A 12,685-nucleotide genomic window follows, 5' to 3' on the forward strand; every position below is an offset into this window, starting at 1 on the left:
GACATTTGCGGATGACACAGCTTTGTTAGCAGCTGGAGAGTCAACTTCAGTATATACTCGATGAGTGCAGACAGCAGAAACGCAATTACTAAGTGAGCTTCTAAGTGGCGCATCAAATTAAACGACACCAAATCAATTCACGTCGAATTTACCTTGAAAAAGCCGACATATCGTCCCATTTATATTAATAATATTCCTATACCACATCATAACAGTGCTAAGTACCTAGGTATCACCTTAGATGCTAAGCTACGCTGGAAAGAGCAAGTCAAAAAAAAGGAGCTTGATATGAAATTTGCTAACTTTACCACTTAGTTGGCAGGAAATCCACTCTATCAATTCAAAACAAACTGTTAGTATAAAATCACGTTCTAAAGCCAGTTTGGGCCTACGGAGCCCAACTATGGGGTTGCTCAAATCAAAGCTATATTGTCAGCATATAGCGATTTCAAAGTAAGGTACTAAAGATTTTAGTTAATGCTCCTTGGTATGTTAGATCTGCTGACCTGCACCGTGATCTAGGTGTGAATTCATTGGTAAATGAAATCTCCAAAATTGCAAAGTCTCACGAACTGAGGCTTAGACAGCACGTTTATGAGGTAGGCTCCAGACTCATCGAAACTGCTGCTTCACAAGAATACTTAAGGGTTCTAAGTCCAATAAAAAAATGCCTATCTGTAAGTATCAAAACACAGGCGCTCTAAATTTAAGTAAAACAAGTCTTGCCATGAATATGCTGATTTCAGATTTAGCTGTCCGAAATATAAAGATTTGTAAAACGATTTTGTAAAGAATGCAGTAGAATCTGTGTAAGAACAGATTTGAGAAATTTGCTATATTCACGGCCGTATAAATAGAAAAAAATGTAGGATGTAGGCCCCTGACACATTATTTGTTAGATAGAGGTACATATGTGCAAAAATTGTTGTAGAGCACCGGGCCACTCTAAAAGCATTGGGCCCAGGAGAAATTGTCCCCTATCCCACCCTTCTCTCGGTCACTGGCTGTACCTCTAGAAACTTTAAAAGTTCTTTTCATATACATATATATTTTAAATGGCACTTAATGCCTTTTTCGTATTGCAAAATTTTTCCGACTTTAGTCTTTTTATACCCTGAACAGCGTATATTAAGTTTGCCACGAAGTTTGTAACACCCAGAAGGAAGCGTCGGAGACCCTATAAAGTATATTGTATATATAAATGATCACTATGTTGAGCTGAGTCGATTTAGCCATGTCTGATTGTCTGTCTGTCCGTCTGTATATATGCGAACTAGTCCCTCATTTTTTTAATATATCGTAATGAAAATTTGCAAACGTCATTTTCTCTGCAAGAAACTGCCCACTTGGAGGAACTGCCGATATCGGACCACTATAACGTATAGCTGCCATACAAACTGAACGATCGGAATCAAATTCTTGTGTGGAAAACTTTCACATTTAGCGTGGTATCTTCCCGAAATTTGACATGGATTATTTAAGGCAATAATATAACCTCCTTTTTTTAGATCGGATTACTATAGCATATAGCTTCTATACAAACTGAACACATAGTTACTAAAATGCACCTGTGAAGGGTATATTAGCTTCGGTGCAGCCAATGTTAACGTTTTTTCCTGTTCCTAACTGAGAACACCACAGGATTCGAAGTGGTGTTTTAAAAAACGTTTTCCTTGTGACCAGTCCCAATAAAAAGCTTACGTTCGACGGCACAATCGTTTTTTGTTTCGTAAGATGGAGTCCATACTTTTTAATGTTTCGTTATTTTTAATATTCTAATCCATTCCAGTTGGGTAAACAGAGCATTGATGTAGTACAATGGCGAACAACCCTAAGCCGCAAAATACCAAGATGTATGTGTGTTTGTGGGCGTGTGTCGAATAAACTGAAATTGAATATATTAGCTAAGGGATAAGCACAAAGGAGCTTGCGATTCTTTGCTCGTTGTCGTTTGCTTGCGGCGGGCTAATGCCCACATTTGCGACTTCAACTTAACTCCGTTGCTGCGGGCTGTCTAAGTGGCGATGGTGCCGATAAGATTTGTTAAATTGGCTAATTTTCCTACTATTTTCGTCTACTTATTTTTGGGCGTTTTCGTATTTTGTCGCAAATACCTACTTATATATATATGTATATGTACACATATATAGATATACATGGATTCCTATGAAAAGCACTGTTGAGTTGGGCAGCTAAGCATGGCGAAAGAAGTGAGTTGAAATAACTTAAACCACTTTAGGACGGGGGTTTTAATTAACTCATTTTTATAAACAAAACAAGTTAATTTTGGTAAGTGGCAAACAAATTACTCTATTTGTGTCATAATGTAATGAAAAAGGTGCAATGAAATGGAATCAAAGGAGAGGAGGCGTACAAATAGAATTACTGTGCTATATATGTGTGTGTATGTACATTACATTAAGGGTCGCGAGGCACCAAAGTTTGGGTAATATTTTTGGTATGAACTTAAAATGTGCACGTTGCTGATGATCGCGCTCCATTTCATATTCCCACCCCCAATCCCTCCTTGATACCTAACAGGTATTGTAATTAAATTGGGCGATTGCCGACATCCGGTGAAGAAACACACACATCTAGTACATATTGACTGTATGCATGAATGTATGTTTGTATGTGTATGTTCAGCCTCTGCTACTACTAAAATTGTTCAGCTGCTTACCATTTATATCTAGACAATTTTTCTTTGTCTAATTCGTTTTATGTACTTCCCATAAGTATTTGTACATATGTATGTATATGGCTATATTTGTATGTACGCTTGTCGAGCCGTCTTAGATAGCAGCACTGGAAGCAATTGTGGCAACTAGAAATTAACTTGTTACAAACAAAAATTTATCAATCTTCTCTCAGCGCCTTCATTGTAGCCTAAAGACTTTAGACCAATTCATTGTAATGTGTGTATATGATTATGAGCGTGGCTGTGTATGGCCCCTATCGGTGTTTGTGTTCCGTACACGCCTATTAGAGCGCAGAACGAATGCGACTCGACAGGGGAAATTAGCTGCCATTAGTCATTTTTATTGCTTTGCGTTCAAAAACGACTCATTTCTTTGTGGCTTTCCTTTTACAGTTTGGCAAGCAGAAAACAATTTGGAGTAGTTCTTCATATTTCGAGGCATGCTTATATGTGTGTGTGTGAATACACAAATGTGCGGCTGGAAAAAGGCATGAGTTTGAGTTAGAACAACGAAGGAGCTGATGAAGTTATTAGCGGCGGCATCAATAGTATCCAAAATGCTGGTAGGGGCAGTAGCGCTTTGGTTGTAGACTTGCGCAGTAGTGCCGTTAAATGCTTCATTTCTAATCACCCTGCTGCACACATATGCACATTCACATACATACGTGCATATAGTCCAAGCAAGTATATGAAAGTAAATGCACCTGAACATATGTATGTGTGTATACCCCATTTATTGCCCCTGTTTGGCCTCCTTTTCGGTCCCTTAGTTCTTTTATTCATTTACGAGATTTTAATTAAGTTTTCGACATTTTCATTGTACCACAATTCTTTCATTCATCACATTTAATGAAAATACAAATTGGGACATTTCATTGTTTCAAACGATTTTCACGTTTTCCTCTGCTTTCTTTCTCGCCACGTTTAGGGAAAAGTTGGGAATCATAAATTGATGAACAAGTGCCAGCCGCCGCACAATCTTGTTATTTCATATAAAGGCTTTATAGCTTCTGCACGTCAGCTTGGCGTCTGTATATGGCTCTCCTCATTACATGCAACAAGCGCTATTCTGTTGCTGCTGGCTGTGGAACAGTGAGGAGAGCGCGGTTCAACTCAATTAAATAGTGAAAAATCACTAAAATAATAATTGGTGTAATTTTATGTGATCATCAGTTTGTATTGCTCAATTGAGTTGCCGCTAAGACGGCGGGACTGCCTGGTGCGGTCATTTCGAGATTGCCCCGTGTTGATGCCTCCGATTGTTTGATTACTGAGGTATTTTTGTTGTGGTTTAGCGCTGGTGGTAGTGGTGTCATCTGGTGCAGTTATTGAGTAATACATTTCTGTACTGTACGAGTTATTATTCTCATTATTGATCGTAAACTGTTATTATATGTTGCATGGCCGTTAAATCATAAATATGCATGCTTTTATATTTACTGTTAGGTGTTTAAGGTAATTGAATATTTGTAATTTTGAAATTTTATTAAAATACTCAGATTCTATAGAAGAAATAGTAATGAAGACCTAAATTACTTACAAATTTCGACACTAAGCAAAATTGTGAAACGATTGGTCTCATTCTTCATTTCATTTGAAATATTTTTTTTAAGGGGTTACATGGGTTTAGGCTAAGTGCGTCGTCATTAGACGCGTTGTTGTCGAAACTCTGTTTTTGAAGTCGGTTGGCAAGATTCCTCGAGAACTACTCATGCGATATTCATGAAATTTTACACCGGTCTGTTAGATACAATTCTAAAGACTTTTTTTGTATAAATGTCTGCCAAAAATCCATTTTTCAGTTTTTTGCCTTCCTCCAAGAGACGAGATAAATTTCCAATTTGTAAACTGATTTACAAATATAAAGGAGTATTTTTCCGACGACATCCTAGAGTATTAGGCGGCACGGGAGTAACTATTAATTTCCTCAAATTTTGTGTGGGATAGTTGTTTGAAGTAGCACATTAAAACATCTACAAACAGGAATTTTGGACATCGTTGCTCAGTGTTTTTGCATTAAAACGTTTGATGGAATGAAAGCATTCGTGTCAAACACGATTTTATACTGGGTGTCAGCTTCATCAAGATATCTCAAATTATGCGTGAGTTACCACTTGCACAAGGTGACGGTCCGATGGTATCTGGTCGTTTCTTCATACTGATTATTTGTTGTTGTTTGTTTTTAGTATTTCGTTTATAATTTCTTTTATTGAATCATAAAATACATTTACGTTTATTTATGGAAAAATAATTCGGGCAACGGCCTTCATACACATACGAATTCATTTCATTGATGTAATGTACAATCTCCTCCTTTAAAGCACGTGTGGTTAGGAGCTTGTTGCAATAGACCTATGCATGGTCATTAGACTTCAGTTTTTGTGTTAATCCAACTTTGTAAGCATGGAGGCACAGCTCTTTAGTGAGAATGGTACACGCTGTAGAGAGCTTCTTAAAATTTGCAATTCATGTTCACGTCGCCGAATTGAGGTTCCTGGATTGTTAACAGGGCCATCCCGAAACAATTTACCGCCCTGGACAAATGTTAAACACTGCGCATCTTTTAAGCCTATTCTTGCCTTTTTTATAAAAGATCAATTTTTGAAACGGCCATTTTAATAAATAAACACGTTCAACACTTACATATACTCTTACTTATTACAAACTATCAACTTCAACTGTTTTTAGTCAGCTTCATTGGTGTTGCCATCTTAAAGATTAACAATGGGCAGAGAATTAAACAGCTGAGAACTTTTAAACGATAACAAAAACAATCCAGTTACTGTTCAAGAAAAGGTGAAAAATTATTAAAATTGGTTTTGATTTATGTCACAATGATAAAAGTGTTCTCCAGTGAGTTAAATCCGTTTGAGCCCCTAAAATCAAGTTAGCCAAAGTTTTACTGATAATTGAATACCTTTTAAATAAGATGTTCTGCAGATTCATAAGCTCTTCTTTGGGATGGTGCATGCTACGATATCTATGAATGTTAATAAGGTTTTAAATATTATGAACACCGCTTTGTGATAGTGGATAAAACAAATATGAAGAGCAGCAAAACCTTTCAAAATTTTAATTTTACTCAAAAAGTGTACCCTTCCAACAGCCCATAACCATTCCGTTACATTTGATGTTTCCAAATTGTAGCTTGCCTTGTCCAGCTATATGCTTTTTTTCCAGAGGCTCAACAAATCTTTCGCCTTCCTACGTATTTCTACAATTTTATTTGCCCATTTTTTGTTATCTGTTAATATTTTTTCTAAATAGCGCCAATTTACATATGTAATAATAACTACAACTGTTTAGTAGAGATGTAATTTGTGATATTTTAGTGAACTTTATTGACACAAAGACAACAGAGTTGAAGTTTGACTACAATTCTATTGAAATGTTTTTTTTTTTTAACGGATTGAGTTGGTATTGAAAATACCGGATTGTAAAATTTCAACCAAAATGCAGTTGGGTTGAAAAAAAAAAATTGTATAATATGTTTTATGTAAAGTATGTGCACGAAAAAAATTGGTCGAACGTATAACGTTATAAAACTTATGTTTATTATTCAACTAGAGGACCCGTCCACGCTTCACTGTGGCTGATACATAGATAATACGAGTACTATGTACTACCATCTACATGATTTCTATTAGTTGGATTATAACTATTAGTTAATGAGATATAATATTTTGTGAAGCAACTTGTGTTAGTTAGTTTACAAAAAAATGGATCATAAAGCATTTCGTGTGTTAATAAATCATTTGGCTTTTTGGGGAAAATACTGTTGAATTTGGGCTCAGGGAAATCGACAGTTGAAAAGATATTTGCTAACCTGTAAACAGGCGAAATGAGCAATGTTGGTGCCTCGCAAGTTCATAATCCAACAAAAATAACGAATAACTGATTCTGAGAAGTGTTCTCTAATCGGAACAAAGCCGAAATTTTTCGTTAGTGATAGAAACATAGCTTCATCATTTCCCACTGGAGTTCAATCGACAGTCATTGTAGTGGACTGCACATGATGAAACTGATGAACCGGTCCTCAGGCGTGGAAAAACGAAAAAGCGGCGGAAAAGGTTATGACAGCGGTCTTTAGGGATGCACGTGGTATAATACATACTCAACGACTGGTTACTGCAGTTCTTTTCTTCTATTCCAAATATTTAGCAATTGTATTATTTTTGAGAAGACTCTGTTTAAAATTGTACGCATACATATATTCAAATGATTCCTACAAACATGAATTTTGAACAAATGCTTATGATTTAAAATATAATTTTTGTATTTATGAGTTGAATTCAATTTTGGCATAAAGAGATAAAAGGTACCCTATGTCCTTACCCTGGTTTTAAGCTCCCTCTCCACCAATTTTCAGGCAAATCGGTTCAGCCGTTCTTGAGTTATAAATGGTGTAACTAACATCAACTTTCTTTTATATATATAGACTAGAGGACCCGCCTACGTTTTACTGTGGCTGTTACATAGGTAGTACTACTAATACCATCTATATGATTTCTATTAGTTAGATTATAAATATTATTTAAGGAATAATCGCATTTTTGATGAAGCAACAAAAATGAATCAAAAAGCATTTCGTGCATCAGTGAAATCAATCGAGTCCAATCGATTGTCAGCCTGGTGGACTGCATATTAAGAAACGGTTCTCAAGCGTGGAAAGACAAAAAAATCGGCTGGCAAGGTTATGGCATCAGTCTTTTGGGATGCCCGTGGTATATTATTCATCGAATGATAAATGAGCCAGTTTTAATTCATTGCATTGTGTATTTGATTGCAGTTCTATTCTACCATTCCCAATATTTAGCAATTTTATTATTTTTCAGTAACATATACATATGTATGTATTCATCGTTCCCATTTAAATATTGCATTGCACTGTACAATGCTTCGAAAAGATTTCTGTACATCTCAAATTTTTTATCAACACTTCAGTTATGCCGCTATTTTTTTTATGCCAGACCTTTTGCAAACCAATAGTTAGCAGGTATGAAAAAAATGTTATAGCTACCCATAGATGTATTGAATCACCCAATTTATTACTTAAGAACGCACTCTGTCCTTAATATAAAAACTTGATCCACAGATGTCGCCTTTTACTTTGGCATCGTTTTGTTTAATGCACGTTTACGCCAATTTAAGGTTTGAATATTGGACACTGCGATGGTAGCGCCACCCATCGGTCAAACATTCCAAAATTAACAATTGATTAAAAATTAAAAAATAATTTAAAAAACATTTTCCAGTGGACCAAATTGTAAATCTAAACCATTCTCGAATCTCCTTGAACATACACACAAAATTTCATCAAAATCGGTCCATCCGTTTAGGAGCAGTTCAAATGCAAACACACGGTCAGAAGATTTATATATATAAAGATAAATAAAGTAAGAAAGTAGAAAAAAGACTCAACTTAAAAACTGAAATAATTTAAAATGTCTGTGCATTTGTACGTATATGAAATCTTTAGTTTTGCATCAATGTGTCATAAACATTAAGTGCCAACACTTATTAGCACAAGAAGAACGCGATTTAATTCCACTTATGGCTGCTTAAGACCAACTTAACATAACAAAACGCGATTAACGATCGGCGCACAACGGGTATTCAATATGCAGATATTTACCTTTATTTATGGCATATAATGGTATGCTTGCGCAGAATTATGTTGCCCATATTTATGCTTTATGTAACACGTTCCAATGGTTTTAGGTTTAACACAGAACGAATAATTAAATGAAACTGCGAACTGGGCCGAGCTCCATTTGAATAATGCGCCCATTTCGGTAGCCACTTACATAAACAGAGCCCGACATTCACACGCGCGCTCATAGGGACATTGGTCGTTTGCGCAAATTGATTAACATACATAATTACTATTTGGCAACTGGGAAAGCAAAATGAAAATTGAAAACGGCGGAGCTTTATAATAAAAGCAAAGCTCATTGAAAGGGAGTATAAAATAATTTGCTTTCATATGTAGCTAAAGATGTGTGGATGTTCGTGAATAACTTGTATGTGTGTGCTCATAATAACAAATCAGATTGTTATTTTATTGCTGCTTAAATCTTTACACGCTCAAACAATTTGTGAAATAAGATTAGATATCATACCCTGAAGATTGCCCGTGAGGTTTTCACGAAGTTTGAATTGTATATATTATATTTTTATATCCTTTTATGATATAAGCAATGCAACTGTGAAGGGTATTATAGCTTCGATGCACAATCAATCACACTAAGGATTATAGTGTAAAAGGGGTAATAAATTAATCGATAACAATAAATACGTAAAAAATATACTAAACTCTTTTCGGTGTCGTAGCGTTAGTCGATGTGTGCGGGGAGGGGGGTTCAAATCTTAACAGCGCAGAATTAGAGCTGTTGTTCTACACTTTAACTACAACCGACGCTCAATATATACGAAAAACAGGAGAATCTACTTATATTAATTCCTACTAACTTAATGTTTATTTTGGTCAAATCTGTTTTATATCGTGCTATATGCATCGATAAATTTGTTAATGGAATCGAAGGATACGAAAAATGTTCCAAAAACTATTTAACTTTTTTAAGAAAGATAGCGAAATTTTTAAATATCCATTAAACACATTTCTTGAATTAATCTGTATAAAATATATAAAACTTCCTTGTGGCATCGTAGGAAATCTAAAGGGAAATTCTTTAGAGAAAAGGTTTATTTTTCTTACGAAATCGAAATTATACAAATTCATACTGATATGTCAATTGGCCTAAATATTTTTGGTTAATTTCCATTGGTTCATGGACGTGAGGCATTTTTTTGGGAATATTCGTTTTTTTTATTCAACATACATACATATGTAGTTCTCTTCAAGGGTGATCTATTATACCCTCCAACTTTTCGATACCATTTTGTACTAAGATTTGTCCTTTGCTTCAAAATAGGCGTCAATGTCGGGGATCACCTCTTATTTCGAAGAAAATTCCTCCCCAGATCTGGAGAACACGGTGCGGAAGCAATTCCAAGCCCAAATCATTGATTTTTGATATCATCTTCCCTGACTTGTGACATGATGCATTGCCTTGGTGAAACAACATTTTCTTTTTTTTAAACATGGCCGTTTTTCGGCTATTTCGTCAATCAAACAGTCCAATAAAGCAATGTAATAGTTGCTGTTGATGATCATCCTTTTTGGAGGTAGTCAAAAAAAATGTTTCTGTGTGTATTCCAAATTCAGACGCCATAACTTTGCCAGCCGATTGTTGCGTTTGTCCACGTTTTGCAGCTGGTTCTTCGAGTGCAGTTAATTCGGATAACTATCGATGATGGAACCAGGCTTCATCCCTTGCCACATATTTATGCAAAAGTTCGGGTTTATTATGCTTGAAAAATCTCCAAACACTGTTTCGAATCATCAATTCGTTGTTGTTTTTGGGCGCCCACTACCCAATCGGTCGTCAACGCTTATCGATATTCTCTATAAAAAAAATATTCACTTCGGCGGCACCTCCGTTAACGTTAACTTCAACTTATGTCTTTGAGATAAAGAACTTTCCATATACCATAAGAACTTGATTTTATCGGACAGTTTGTATGGTAGCTATATGTTATAGTGTTCCGATATCGGCGGTCCCAACAAATGAGAAACTTCTTGGAAATAAACGGACGTGTACAAAATCGATATGTAAAAGCTGAGAGACTAGTTTAGGTATGTATGTATATGCAGACAGACGGACATGGTTAAATCCTCTCGGCTCGTTACACTGATCATTTATGTATCCTTATAGGTCTTCGACGTTCGTGCCAAGCTATTATTCAGCTTATAAAAATTCTGATCAATAACTTAAGTAAGTATGTAGTTGATTTGTTATCTCGTTCGATATTTGCACCATTCATACAGCGTACTGAAAACGTTCGTGAACGTAACGATTGTTAACCGCTGGAGTATACATAGCTATAATCGTTAAGGAGAGTTTTTCATTTGCCACTCTAACCAAAAGTCGAAAAGCGTCAAGTAGAGTTTGAAGCAAAATTAAGACCTGCGCATAACCTAGGAAGAAGGATTTAAACATAATATGACGTCGTCAGAGTTGCAACTAAATTAAAATGGCTCCAACATGTTGAAAATCCGGAGATGAGCCAAGCTCAAATAAAGAGAGCGAACAGCATCGTATGTATGTAAACATACATATGTATATGAATATGCGTATATATGAGCGCGCGATTCAAAATCGTTGATGTTTTTGCTGGTGGTCAACGTTTGCCACTCGCGCTTTAGCCATTTTCTTCAAACACGTTCAGTGTTTTTTCTGCACTGTCATCGTTCTTGCCCGTTATGCGTGATAATAATGGTGGACTTGTGTGCAGAACTGCAGCTCAACCAACACTAATGCCCCTAAAAATGCCCAAACACCTGCCTCCTGCAATCAACTAGCGGCCAACACATACATACATTCATTCATAATTGTTTTGTATATATGACGGCTGCTCATGGAATGCACATTCGTGTGCGCTCGGGCGCAGTAAATTATGGTGTCGGAGTAGCAGATAATTATAGACGCACTTTTCACACAATCTGCGAGACAGAGAAGACAATACGTCATATCCGAAATTTCCAATTGAATGCCTAATGGAAAATAGAAGCAAAAAAGAATAAGGGAAAACAATAAATATACGAAAATAGAAGCGGCATAAGATATGTAAGATCAGGTAAAGGTGAACTTACTTTCTAAAAGCAGCAATTATATTTGGCAGTGAGCAATATTCAACTAGCACTAAGCTATTTTCCTTTTTTCCAGTTGAGTGTGTAACTTGGCGTTTCTACCGTTGTGCGAATAATAAATGTCACCAACTGAGGCCAACGTCGGAAAGAAATAACCGCCTGGCCAGACAGCCAGTCGGGCCATTAGGAGAGGAATTCAATTAAGTTGCAATTCTACGCGCCCACAAGAATCATTGCTTTTGTCACATTGTTGTAGCGTTGTGTATAATGGTGTTGTTGTGGCTGTGGAAACATGTCTGCGCCGAGAGCGGCGCAGCGCACAGACAGAGACAGACGTATTTGCGGGCGTGGTTTGCTTTGGCCTCTCAAAGAATACTGGGAAATTCTTGCTTTCAAGGGAGGATAATGCATATGCGTAAGACAACTGTTTAATTTTCAATGAGATATGCGCCGATTATTGGTAATTTAATAAAAATCATCTATACGAAAGCAGGGCATAATTACGTAATCGCTTTGTGTTCCCCTCATGCATTATATTCAATTTATTTGCTGTATTCTGCACTGATAATTTTAGGTTATTTGAATTTAATAGTATCGATGTAACACTTCGATTCGCCCACATCTTCAATTATCTCTATAATATGTATTTATATATGTACTACTATTATATAACGTTTTTTTGCCCGGAAAAATATATTTTCCTTTGTTTTATATTTTCCATCAGCTTCTTTTCTACAGCCGATTCGTTTTGAAAATGATGAAAATCCATAACTTTACGCGAGGTTTATTGCCATTGTCTCTTTTTTTGAGCACAATCCCACTATACAGCACGAGCTCTCTTTCAAAAGATGTTTATGCTCATCGTTATTGTTGTCCTCTTTCTGAAGCATTTCTCCACTGCACTGTGTACGGACACATTTCTCCCGCTTTCCGTCTACAAGAAGCAATAGCTGAGTTTTTGATTGGCGCAATAATTTCTACGGTAGCCATCTTCTTCTCTAGTGGTAGCACTAAGTTTATGAAAGAGAGAGCGCCGGGCTGGAGGAAGCATATTCGGCAGGTGAAAGAAAGACAGTTGGGGTAAATGTTATACGAGTATTTACACCATTAGCATATAGTACTTATTTACCAGAAGTTTCTTGTTCATGTCAGTGTAAGTGTAAATTCATTGCCACACAAAAATCTTTGAAGGCACAAATATACATACATATGTATATTAAGTATTCATAGGTAAGCATAAACATATGTATGTACATAGATTTGTCTATAGGCTG

General features: G+C 36.2%; 1 long non-coding RNA gene across 1 annotated transcript; it reads right to left on the reverse strand.

Annotated features, from left to right (window-relative positions):
• Positions 1 to 9,386: 9,386 nt before the first annotated feature.
• On the reverse strand, positions 9,387 to 12,041 carry LOC125778508 (uncharacterized). The gene is made up of 2 exons (XR_007422758.1): positions 11,415 to 12,041; positions 9,387 to 11,315 (listed from the first exon to the last, which is right to left on the reverse strand). It is a non-coding gene; the product is annotated as an uncharacterized LOC125778508 (long non-coding RNA).
• Positions 12,042 to 12,685: the final 644 nt, after the last annotated feature.

Source organism: Bactrocera dorsalis, chromosome 4 (assembly GCF_023373825.1).
Source record: "Bactrocera dorsalis isolate Fly_Bdor chromosome 4, ASM2337382v1, whole genome shotgun sequence".
NCBI classification, from domain to species: Eukaryota; Metazoa; Arthropoda; class Insecta; order Diptera; family Tephritidae; genus Bactrocera; species Bactrocera dorsalis.